The sequence below is a fragment of the Periplaneta americana genome, chromosome 13 (assembly GCF_040183065.1).
Source record: "Periplaneta americana isolate PAMFEO1 chromosome 13, P.americana_PAMFEO1_priV1, whole genome shotgun sequence".
Taxonomy (NCBI): Eukaryota; Metazoa; Arthropoda; class Insecta; order Blattodea; family Blattidae; genus Periplaneta; species Periplaneta americana.
Window position 1 is genome coordinate 134,896,180 of NC_091129.1, and position 14,086 is coordinate 134,910,265.

Sequence of the window (14,086 nt, forward strand, 5' to 3'; positions counted from 1 at the left end):
TGTTTGGAAGTCTCATATGTATAGTCAAACATATGTAGCCAGAAATCTTCGCCTTCAGTATTTTTCTGAAGCAGAGGCATTCGATCCCACAAGAACCATAGCCTACTCTGGTAATAACACCATGAACTGAGTCAAAACTTGTCCATTAAGACAAAAATGTAAATATATATCATTATTGACAACAGCAATATAATGTAATAGTTTTTGGTTTCAGTAAATCAGGATGGTTCTCACGGATGTATCGACTCTTCTTTTTTATATTCTTCATTTCAAGGCCTCTGTCCAGAGCCACCTCTATGTAGATGGCTCTGATCTGTCACAAATTATTTTCATGTAGCTAGCTGGATTCATGTGTTCATTGTGCGTTGAAAAACAAAGATTAAATGTATCTGACATTCTATACTCTTTGGTTTCTTGCAATTCGAGTAAAAGATAAACTTTATATTTTTATTTTATTTCATGCAGTATATTTAGTTAACATTTTTATAACGTCCACATTTGCTACAGCTAAAGGCTGGTTCACAATAAACCGGAAACGGGAATCGGAACGAAAACGAAAACGGTAAAATTGTTAAAATGTATACTTTTAAATGTGAATATTCACAATTAACGAAAAGGTTGCCGGAGCCCGAGATCAGGAACGGAGAGTTGGCCAAGTTTCAACTTTGGCGTTCACGTTTCCGATCACAGCCCACTAGATTCATTCTATTGCCATCTAAAAGCTATTTTGTCGTGGTATATTTTGTAGAAAGAAGACCGTGACATAACCTATGCATTATTTTGTTCTGTGCTGTGCATCATGGAGCAAGTTTTATTTGATGAGATTCTAATATTGAAATCCTCACATTTACGATAAGCGGCGCGCCTCGTATAAAGATGAGAAAATGGAGAATACGTGGCGGCTTTCAATAGCTGCATCTTTGATCACCGATCGGAAGCGAATCATATTTTATTACTGTATTGGTTGTATTACACACTACGTATTCACGCTTCAATTCAATAACTACTGTTGTGTTCATTTGTGTTCATTTTTGTTCTATTACAAATGTTTCTTCTCTAATTATTTTACGTTATGGTAGACTTAAAATAGGTTGTGATAATAAAGATACATGGGCATACCTAATGAAATGTTTCAGTTTAAATTTCGAAGTTGGTTAACCTGTGTTTATGTTGGCTGCCTTGTACTCATAAGAGAACGCCATTGGTCAATTATACACAAATAACATCAGAATGGGTAATATCGACTTTACATATCGTTATTGACATACATATCGATATGCATAGTCGTCTACGTTCTCGGTTTATTGTGAATAAAAAATTTTCATATTCACGTCCTCTGCTTCTCGTTTTCATTCTGGTTCTCGTTTCAGGTTTATTGTGAACCAGCCTTAATTCCTCGACTTTTACTAATAACATGCACACAGGGAGGGACTTTGTCTTCAAACCACGTTCCTAGCGGCAAAGATTTGCAACACATGGGGACATGTTTTGAAGTGCATAGACCATCGGAATCCATATTGTTAGACAAAGAAAGCAACGAATTCGGCAGTTTTCAAAACTCAACATCAGAATAATTGCTTTATTCAGCCAAAGAAGACAACCAAATAATTTCAACGATCGTGTGAATATAATATAAAACAGCAGTGTGGTGAAATATAATTATTGTCATAATAAATCTAAATTATAACAAGATACGACATAAAATTTTGATATGATATAAATCGCTCATATATCAACATTTGAAGGTATTTATGTTACATCTTGGCAATGAACTTACAACGTCTCTAGTCGTAAACAACCAATAGGCCTACTTCCAGTTTCATATAGAATTCTTTTATGAAATTCCTTCTGCTTTATTATTTACGTGCCACATTTTTTTTTAATATTCATTATATTTATATATGTATTTAATTATATCATATATTTAAAATGGTTTAGTCATCTAACCTAAGATATAAGAGTCTTAAGTGTTAACTTTCCTTTGTTTTTAGAAGCTTGGAGGTTCCAATGAACATCTGTCTTATTTGTCTAATGCTTTCTTCGATTTCTTTACTAACAGGTAATAAAATAAACACTGATATTTCTATTTGACTGTTTGGAGTAACATGCTTTCCAAAGTACCAATTAATCCTACTATTAAAATAAGATTAAGTGTCGCTATGTTTCTTTGTCCATTGGCAATAACTTAATAAATACATTTTCTTCTCAGTAACGATGCCCATATGCAGGCCTACATTATACAGGGACATCATTTTATTTTTACGTAAATTTTTATTGTATCTGAGTTTTTTAATGTACTTCACTCCCACCCCTTCAACCGTCTTCCACACAGCTCCAAGACCGCATATACAGTCATAGTAGTCACAGTACGTTCCAAAAATATGTTCGCATTTTCCAGTGACGAAAGAGCATTCAATATTGAATCATTTTCGCACAGGTACTGTCGTCCAATTGCCTACGTCGTATCCCGGTTTCCCCAACCAGCTTTTATTCGCCAGCTAGTGGCTGGGCTGTCTTAGCTCTTTTCTGAGAACATTAATTTCTGTTCTAAAGGAATTGGACGTCTACGTAATATTATACAACTGTTTAAAATAACTTAAATAAAAGGGCCTCGTTAACTAATTAACTGTCACGTGATTTCCCTCCTTTCTACGACCCTACGACATAACCACTTGGACGGACAGTAGATAGCATGTCTGAGTAATTTTATCTTTTCGGGCAGAAGATTGAATTTACAGTACGTAAGGTACTCTTTTATAGAGTAGGTACAGAATTATTTCAACATGAGTTACTAGTACGAAGAACTGGTAATTGGAATTAAGTACAATAGTTTATAGTGCGATAATATGCACATTAGAACTGAAGCCTGTATCGAAATGTGTTTAATATCCATATTATGATTATTTTTCAATTTAACTTCATTCTCTATATTGTACGCTAATGTGTTGTAGACAGTATAATATACACTGCATAATGAATACGTCCACATGGACAGCTCAGTTCGTGAGTAAAAACACTCATTGTTAATACTGTACTGTATTTTGATTAAACAAAAACCTAATGAAAATTATCAAACTCAAAAGCGCAATATTTCCTAGTTTACATAAATGGATGAACTACTGTTCTTCCCTCCTATACCTAGTAAAGTGATTTGTCTATATATTACGTCAGTATCATCGAACTCCAGTCGTGGAAGGGGATAGCAAACGGCGTTGATCCAGAGGTATAGACAAGTTAATATTAAAAATGTTAGTAAAAATAAAATGATGTCCCTGTATATAACACATCTTTCTAAGAGTATTATTTCAGGGTGTTACATTATACTTCGTCCACTCTTAGAATGGGTCCTAATGTAAACAAAACAAATTGTATCCATCAGTCAATAACCAGATCTGTACATACGAGACTCTAATGAGAAATGATATACTATGATTGCTCTACTTCCTTTGAGTAGAGTGTCTTGCAGTAACTGGCACGTGATTAATGTTTACATTTGTTCCAACTAAGAGGAGACAGACTATAGTACAATATATGATTATTGAACCAAAAAGCTGCACAAGGCATGAAGTTCCTGATTTCTATTTTCAAGGATTGTTGAGACATTCGTGAGCAAATGAGATGAGCCTAATTTCCTTTAAAAAAAAGTGGCGATAAATGATAAGCATAATCTTGAAGGTAAATTATTTCATGTCATATGAACTCTACATTATCGAGTACTGAATCTTTAATATCTGTATTCATATTATCCTAAATATATGAGCGACTACAAATAAATCTCGATTTTTCTTATTATATTGATAATTAAATTATTGTTGTATACTATTCTGCCATAAGATCTATTGAACACATTATGTACGTTTAGTATCTGGAGCCATTTCCACTTTTAATATGCTCATCAATATACAGGAACATCATTTTATTTTTACTAACATTTTTAATATTAACCTGGCTATATCTTTGGATTAAAGGTCTAGAACCGGAAACACCGCTTGAACCCCCTTCCAAGACTGGAGTTCGATGATACTGGCGTAAAATACAAATCACCTTACTAGGTATAGGAGGGAAGAAAAGTAGTTCATCCATTTATGTCAACTAGGAAATATCGCAATTTTCAGTTTGATAATTTTCATGATGTTTTTGTTTAATCAAAATACAGTACTGTATTAACACTTAGTGTTTTTACTCACGAACTGAGCTATCCATTCGGACGTATTAATTATGCAGTGTATATTTTACTGTTACAGCATATTAGCGTACAATATAGAGAATGAAGTTAAATTGAAAAATAATCATAATATGGATATTTATACACATTTTTTAAAATAGTGGCCGTTCATTTTGATACAGGCTTTAATTCTTTTGTGCATATTATCGCACTATAGACTATTGTACCTAATTCCAATTACCAGTTTCGGCCTTCGTACGAATATCTCATGTTGAAATAATTCTATACCTACTCTATAAAAGAATACGTTACATACTGTAAATTTAATCTTCACTTCTGCCCGTTCCGAAAAGATAAAATTGCTCAGAAATGCTATCTACTGTCCGTTCAAGTGGTTTTGTCGCAAGGTCGTAGAAAGGGGGAGGGGAATCACGTGACAGTTAATTACTTAACGAGGCCCTTTTATTTAAGTTATTTTAAACAGTTTTATAATATTACGTAGACGTCCAATTCCTAACAGAAATTAATGTTCTCAGAAAAGAGCTAAGACAGCCCAGCCACTAGACTTCAAAGAGGGTGGGCAACGAGCAGGTGGGGGAAACCGGGATGCGACGTAGGTAAACGGACGACAGTACCTGTGCGAAAATATGATTCAATATTGAAAGCTCTTTCGTCACTGGAAAACGCTAACATATTTCTGGAACGTACTATACTCACTAAGTCAGTAGTGCATACGCGGCCTCGGTTCTGTGTGTAGGACGGTTGGAAGTTTACTAATAGAGGGAGTGGCAATGAAGTAAATTCAAAAACTCACATACAATAAAAATTGAAGTAAAAATAAAATGATGTCTCTGTACTACATTAGTACTTTTTGTGCCTATTGCGACCTTGCCTTTCTACTTCTACTCTTTTATTCCCCTCTTTCTGCATTTTTGCAATTGTTTTAATTGTATTTATATTAGCAATTATACAGAGTGTTCCAGATTGATGTATACATATTTTGAAACACTATTTCTCAGCAACGAGATGAGACAGAAATACGATTTTTGCTGTTTTGTATTCCTTAAGTCCGTACATGTTCAAAATGGCTCCTTCCGCCACAGTAAACTCCCAATAACGACGTACAACAGAGCGACATACCAACTGGATTGCTGCTAATGAAATGTCATTACAGGCATGTTCAATCTGAACTCTCAGTTCCTCCAGTGTTGGTTTTGTGGCGTACACTATGTCTTTTAGAGCTCCCCATAGGTAGACGTCTGAGGGGTTAAATCCGGAGATCGAGGCGGAAACTCCGCAGCACTTCCTCTTCGACCTATCCATCTCTGATTGAGTGTGCGATCGAGAAAATTCCTCACATTGATATGAAAGGGAGCTGGAGTCCCGTCTTGTTACAGCCTTCTTCTTTTAATAGCTGAAACTCTATCCCTTTGATTATAATTTACGAAAGGCAATTAACTAATATCCCTTGTCAATCACCATTCAAACTGCAGTCAAGACCGACCTTTACAATATTCGTTATCACCTTTTCGCTCTTTCAGAATGTCTGGAATATTGTTACGAATGCACCAGCGACAATGAAAATTGCTTTGACGTTGCAAATGAATATGAGGAGTACAAGGTGAATTGCGAGGAACGGCATTTTCGTCCTGCTGACGTATGCACCATTATAATTCAAGGTAGATAACATGTCAACTCACTTTACTGTAACTAGTTTAAATTCGTGGAGTGTCCACTAAGTGCTTAGTTACCTTTATTTTCTTACTACATCATGTACAAAATAATTCGATGGTGTTCGGGTAAAGGGAGTTAAGTCATTTTTTGTGCAAATGGAGTTTTGTTTATCAGGGGCATACACGAGTTATGTTCTACAAGTGGATGTGCAAAAATCAAAAGAATACTAGCATTTGATGTGTTTTATTTATGTAGGAAATTATTTGCAATAAGGGTCCGAAGTTTAATTTTAAGTTAACTCAAAACTCATTTTTATAAATTATCTCCCTTTACCCAAATACCATCGCTATTGTTTATTTATTTACTTATTTACTTACTTACTTAAATTACTTACTTAATTTACTTACTTAACTTTATCTATCTATCTATCTATCTATCTATCTATCTATCTATCTATCTATCTATCTATCTATCTATCTATCTATCTATCTATCTATCTATCTATCTATCTATCTATCTATCTATCTATCTATCTATCTATCTATCTATCTATCTATCTATCTATCTATCTATCTATCTATCTATCTATCTATCTATCTATCTATCTATCTATCTATCTATCTATCTATCTATCTATCTATCTATCTATCTATCTATCTATCTATCTATCTATCTATCTATCTATCTATCTATCTATCTATCTATCTATCTATCTATCTCTGTCTGTCTGTCTGTCTGTCTACCTACCTACCTATCTACCTATCAACCTACCTATCTATTCATTCATTTATCTATTTATTTATTTAATCTGACAGGATTAAGGCCATAAGGCCTTCTGTTTCATCTTCCGCTATAACCATGTCATGAAAATTAAAAACTGAAGTAAAGTCGTTTTCAACATAATTAGCTGTTCGTTTGTCTTTCTCCACGACTTTTGGATTCATATCGTCCACATTCAAAACTATTAAACTAATCCATACTTGAATTTGTAGGTAATAATTATTAATGAATATTACTCAAAAGACAACACAATTTTTAAAAGTATCACTCAAGCACAATTGAAATACTGAATTACTATAAGAACTGTTTGAGATGTATTGGACTATTTCAGACAAAATTTGTGTCTATGAATCCACACCGTTTCTTTCAAATAAATCACAGTGGCTTGCTTGTTAAAGCATTTTGGACTGACGAAGTGCATTTTTTACTCAGATATATGTAACTGCATAATTACGTCATCCAATAATCCACGGTCAGTAATCCAATAAGGTCCTCGTGATTGAAAAGTTACTCTTTGGTGCGACTTCAAATATTTTATCATAACGTCTTGTTTTTAAGATAATGAAGATACATTTGAGCTGTTCAGAGCAAAAGTGGTGTAAGTCAAAATTGGACAATGAGGTTTAAATTAAAAATTCTGTGAAATACAGCGCAAAGTAGCAATTAATAAGTTATGTCGTTCTTGCTATCCACTGACTACTAATAATTTAAATAAATTTAATATTAATTGCTACTTTGTGCTGTATTTTACAGAATGTTTACTTCAACCCTCATTACCCATTCTTGACTTACACCACTTCTGCTCTGAACGGCTCATTTATTGTTCGATGTAGAACAAGAGGGTTTTAATAGGAGAGAGGAGCTCATACGCCGGATCAAGTGAAATCTGTCAAGGAGCTTCTCGCAGGTACGAGAAGAGCGCCACATGCATAAAAATAGCGGGAATTTCAAACGACTTCTCTGCACCTAACCGTTATATTCATATTTACGTCAATGTTTGAAATGTAACCACCCCTATTGCAATTTTTTACTTTTTTTCTTACATTTTTTTAACTTGAGCCAATACCATCAGCGTTTTCAGAACGTGATATCTCAGAAAGTAGGGGTAGGAAATCGGCTGCAAAATTTGAAATGATTTAGGCCTAAACATGATCAACCAATTCCGTTGTGTTAGAATGCATCAGATTTATTTAGTACCGTAACAATATTTTATTTCGTACAAATACATACAAAGATCTGTATTACAATTAACTGTTAACTGTTTCCGGTAACATATAATTTATAATGATGCACGTGGCTAGGAAAATCTACCAGTATATCAAATTAGTTTTATGTGATAACATTGCAATATATTATAAATGAAAACTCACCTTCCACTAACTCCCGGCATTTTGAACAAATATTTTGTGGGGTCACTACTCCTCCTATTACCGCAATCGGGATACTCGCATTTAATATGTGCAGCCATTGCAATGTAACAGACATAAACAAGAATTCTGCAACTATAATTCAAAAAATTCAAAATGTCTTCCTTCCAGGACTAAAAACTTAAACCAAGAGTACGCAAGTTAATTCTCCATTTCCAAGAGACTAAATTCAGTGGCGAAATGTTGGTAAGAAACGATGTTAGCGCTCTCAGTGCAGGCTGCTTAGAGTTAAAAGCGATTAACAGGAAAAAATAGTGGATTGAACCCCTCTATCTTATTATAGCCCTCTTGATGTAGAAAATGTCCACTTCTTCGCTCCTTGCTATTAGATGTATTGTCATCAAACGTAAGCCGTCTAACCTCTATTAAAACCAGGGTCAATATAGACTCAAAAATTAGTGCCGTCATATTTGAATTGTAAATTGTAGAACCCCACGTGTCCAGTTGAGTTAATTTTTAGAAGTTACAAAAAACCGTTATCTTAAAAAATGTGTGATATTTTGAAATGACTATTCTTTATTAAAGCATAATAATATTATTAATAATAATAATAATAATAATAATAAACACCACGTAATCAGGGGGTCCTTGACCATATTAAAAATCGTTTGTAGAACAGTTTATATATGAGAAAATTGAATTTTATTATGAATTTAAATTTGGTGATAAATACCGTCATAAGCATTCCCTGAACGCCGGCTGGCGACGCACGGAGGGGGCTGGTCTAGGAAAGAGTAGAATTGATTGCTCGAAACATGAATATGCAGTGCTGAGTAGTAGTGCCCCCTCCTGAAATTCGATTCAATTCAAGGTCCATAATTCTTATTTTCGAAATACAGTATAACCCCGTTAATACGCTTATCCAGGGACTGTGGCCTTAAAGCGTTATAAGCGGGACAGCATTATAGACGAGAAATGATTCATGAAATGGGAAAAAGAATTCAGACAACACTTCATAGGAAACATATTATATTTGCATTAGTTGTAGTGCAAAATGTAAATACGAACTCATTTCATACGAAAAAAATTGTTGTTTGCCGTGTGTGTACTGATATTAAGAATGGCAACGTTTTCTATACGGTTCAAGTAACTACAGATAACTTCACTTGATACACCGCTAGGAGCAACACTAGTTTAAGCCTAATTTTTCACTTATACATAGAGCTCAGTACTGCCACAGTAACATATTGCTTCAGCATGCTTTTGAAACATATGTTACGCAATTATTCGGATTTTTTTACTCTTTTTCGATCCGAAGAAAGCGCTACAAGCGGGATTTGGAAGCGTTACAAAGAAGGTAAAATTATGCAGGATTATATATGATATGTCCACAGAATGGAATATGGTGCTACATGTTGGAATCCTTACAGATTAGAACATATTAAGACACTGGAAAAGATTCAAAAAACGGGCTCTCAAGTGTTGTCGGAAAAATTCACCATTAAAATGGGACACACTCACGGACAGGAGAACGCGAGTTCGATTATGCGCATTGTTCAAAACATATAGAGATGAGCTGCCTGGAGAGAAATAAAAAATAGGTTGCAGCCGCCAAATTACTCTACAAGGAACGACCAGTCATATAAATTGAGGGAAAGAAGACAGAGGACGGACACTGGAAAGTTTTCTCAATCGTACTATCAGGGACTGGAATGCTTTACCTGCAGACTTACTAAAGGCTTTACCAACAACCAAAAATGTATTTAAAAATAGACTTAAGGACTTTACTAATAGACGGTAATTATACACAGTATTTAAAGGATGTAAATGATATGTTGTTATTGAAGTGTTGTATCAGTGAAGAATTATGATGTGTCAGTGAAGTGTGTAGTGTAAGTGAAACGTGTTCCTGTCAGTGAAGCTTTATAGTTTATAGTGGCAGTGCAAAGTATTTGAACAGTGAAATGTTTTTGAAGTGTTAGTGAAATCAGGATAGAATCAGTGAAATGTGTCGTAGTTCCAGTGCAGTGAGTGAGTTGACAGCGAAATGAGTGTAATATTGAAAGGTACTTGTGCAGATATGAACATATCATACTCGTGGGTTTTAGTTCGATCTTAGTTTTAAGATACAAATTAGATTTATTTCAAATGTTATTTTAAGTGATCGTTTCATTTAATTTAGGATATTCCCTGTTGTTATTATTATAAATTATTGTCAGTATTAATTATTAGTAGTATTATTAATTGTATTTTAATTAATAAGTTTATTATTGTCTTTATTGAGTGTAATTAGTTACCACTGCCACCGGGTGTATACCCATTGAAGTGTGAATAAATACATACATACATACACCGTATGAAAAGAGCTTAATGAACGGGATAGCGTTATAAGCGGGGGCGTATTAACGAGGTTTTATTGTATGTATTTCAGAGTTCGCGGACAATGTTACCCACAGAACAAGGTCATGTGCAGAAATTGAATACCTAGAACATGCGTGCAAGGAAGACATATACGAACAATTAAATATAGAAAAAATGCTCTGCTATTACTGCTACTTTGATTTCTGCAACACAGTGCAAGATGATATGGTTCTACTTCATGACAAAGCTGTTAATGGTAACATAACAACAGAAACACCAACGACAACAACGAAGCCAACACCATACGAACCTGAAATCATGGTACTGCAGGAAAGTAAAATAGGTCACTTGTCAAGAGATTTTAAAATCACGATTTTGTTAACGTATTGTGTTTTCAAATGCATGTAGTTTTGATGAAAATAATACACATTAAAGATCTTATTATAATTTCTTTTTTTTTGCAAAATCAAGGCTCTTGCTGTTATTCGCCCTGACTCTACCAGCGTGATTCATAGGTGTCGTCAGTGTCGAGAAGCATATACTACTTAATTCATTATATACATTTATGTGAAGACATTATCTAAAACATAAAGCAGTTATACATCTTGATTACACAACTTTTAACACTGTATCACTTCGGAATATGTATGATAAGGACTTTCTTGTATTAAATTTTAACGTACCTTGTTAACATGTTCGACCTATTTTGGGTCATCTTCAGAACTGGTCGATGTTGGTCTTGGCGCCTCTTGTTTCCTGTAAGGGTGACAATACAATACGAACGGTCCCTCACAGGAAACAAGAGGCGCCAAGAGCAACAACGACCAGTTCTGAAGATGACCCAAAATAGGTCGAAACATGTTAACAAGGTACGTTAAAATTTAACATAAGAAAGTCCTTATCATACATATTCCGAAATAAAGCAGTTATTTACGATATAAATGTTAAAAATGACATTGCATAACATCAACAATTACGATTCCTGCCATGTGTGTGACATCTGGTGGAAAAAATTGACAATCGGCACAAACAATGGAAATTCAGTGCTAAAAAATGAGTAATTTTCGCACTAGCATTAAAATAATTATTTTGTGCGAGATCGTGCGTATTTCCTTGGTTTCCGCACAAAACCAATCCGCGGCAAGTCTAAAATTCCACATTCAGTATTCCCAACCTAACACACATAACAATTTCCCTCTTCTTACCGCTTAAGTGACATATTGATTTTACTGCTTTAGGCTTTTAACATATTATTTTTAGAGACGTTCAATATAGTAATAATTATAAATTGGAAACTTACCACTGCAATTTCACCTAAATTGCACTGTTAATTATTGTTTTTAAATATTTTCAAAAATTAAGTAAACTCTACAACTCCACTAAAGTTACTGCATTCGATTAAGGAAGCCGTGAAAAAATCAACAAGATTCCAGATGCCGATGTTATTACTGCAATATGTTAAAATATTAAAATGAAAAATAAATCATTACATAACCTTACGGTTTGCTTTAAGTTCGCATTTATAGACTGGGGGGGGGGGGGAAGACAAACGTATATCACGGCCTGCTGGAGTATAGTAAACACAGAAAACATTTTAAAGCAACAATGTTGAAGATAGATATTTTTGTTTTGAAAATTTGCCGTCATTGAACAGAAACCAAGATGGAGATTTCATTGCAACTAATTAGAAATTCCTCTTTCAGGTATGTAATAAACGATCTTCGCACAAAATAATGTACGATACACGAGCGGTATGTTTTCTTTCAATTCTCGGAAATTAAAAAAGCTCAACTACTTTTCGCTTTTTCAAACTTTTCCTCGAACACGAAAACTTCAACATATCGCTCTTGTAACGCATATTACTATTGTATGCTGCCGTGCGGTAGTCAATTTTCAACACTTCACCCTTAAAGAAATCTACTTTCATGAATGGCTGTTTCAAAATTTAATTATATCATCTCGACATTGTCTTTAAGCGACACAAGTCTCTGGTTAAAAAGTCGTTGTCAAGACAACATATTTATTACAATATCTCAGAATAAGCTCTACAAGCTCCGTAAATACGAGTATTTCACTTTCTTCTGGTGTTAGCAATAACATTCTTCCATTCCTCTTATTAATAGTATACAAAAAATATACGAAAGAAATAATTTGCAGAGCAACCAAATAAGATAATGAACTTTGGTGTTATACATTTTACACCGATTTCCTTTATGCATGGTATACCGACAACTCAGTGCAGTACTCAGACCATTCTATGGTCTACTGCAGGGCTGTCGAACAGCGCTCTCGAGCTGTGAACTGCAGAGCCTTCACTCCTCCCTTACCGTGCAACGGTTGAACACAGGTAGCAGGCAGTCCGGCCGAATGATAGTAAACAAAAGCGAAACTGCGGCGGCTGGTACTTTGATAACTTTTATACATCTTACCAATCGATTAGGAACTCAGTTTTGATATTTACTTGATAAACGCTGATGAAAAAGAATGTGGCCTACTTGAGGATAAATTATGATGATGATAATGATGATAATGATGATGATGATAATAATAATAATAATAATAATAATAGTAATGTTTTATCTACTGGGCCATTCCATGAATGTTGTTCGTTAGTGACGGAAATGAATCATTATAATAATGTTGTTAATATCATGTTTAAAATATCAACTTTGTGTGTATGTGTTGTAGCAGTAAAACTTCAAATTCAGAAACGTGAATTGTTTTTATGTATAAAATTAATTACTTTTAGCATGACTTGAAATTTGTTAATAGTTTTTGTTACAGATTCAAAAATATCTCCTTCTCGAGTTCGATCCTTTAATGAAATGACATCTACAAGATCTCCATGAACATTGAAATCTGAATCGACACTCCTTATGAATACACTGTAGCTAGCTGTGCCGTATCTTTCCGGTCGGTACTTTCATCAAGAGCTGTAGTGAGTAATAAGTGTTAGTTTTCATTCTTGCTATCAGTTGTTCCTCTCCTCCAAGTTATCTCCCATTTATGATACGCGCTCTGCAAAAATATTACGAGACAAAAATGTAGATTTAAAATTATTAACGTATTCCGGACATATCCCTTTTGCAACAGCTATGAGACAGCCTTTCACAAATTCTCTTTTAGTAAATAGCCTTGAAGCCGTTGCAATAATTTCACAAATTTTGTAGCTAGCACGAACCAAGCTTATTCTACTAACACTCGATGATGATGGAAGGTTTTCTGAATTCAATCTTGATTTTAATTCTTCTACAGCCTTTTCACGAGTGAAACCGGATAACTTTTCTGGTCCATAAGCTTCAGCATGACGTGTAGAATTAAAATGCCTTTTAATATTATGATGGCCAATGTATGCAAGTTCTTTTCTACATATTAAGCTTTGTGTTTTTCCGTCCTTTAAGATAAATAAATATTTATCTGTTCGCTCACTATTGAACGTCGTTCCATATCCATACCAGCCGCCAAAGTTTATAAACACACTGCGTACAGAACACTGCTACAGCGAGCTGACTGACTGCCGTTTCAACTCAGCTACGGTAGGAAACAGTATTAATCGTTTCACAGTTTGAGAGCGCTGTTCGACATCCCTGGTCTACTGTACAGCTGGGAAGGTAAAACCTGAGCTAAATATTGAAATGCGCAGTAGATTATGATGACAATCTCCTCTGTGAAGGCCAGTCGGCAAAAAGGAAGAAGTGCGAGTTTTGGCCGAGGTCTAGACCCACTATTCTGCAGCTAG

The 14,086-nt window shown here is 34.5% G+C and overlaps 1 long non-coding RNA gene across 1 annotated transcript; it reads left to right on the forward strand.

The window, feature by feature from the left end:
- The first annotated feature begins 1,550 nt into the window (after positions 1-1,550).
- On the forward strand, positions 1,551-10,776 carry LOC138711616 (uncharacterized). Its single transcript, XR_011335413.1, has 4 exons — positions 1,551-1,745; positions 1,992-2,059; positions 5,707-5,844; positions 10,418-10,776. It is a non-coding gene; the product is annotated as an uncharacterized lncRNA (long non-coding RNA).
- Positions 10,777-14,086: the final 3,310 nt, after the last annotated feature.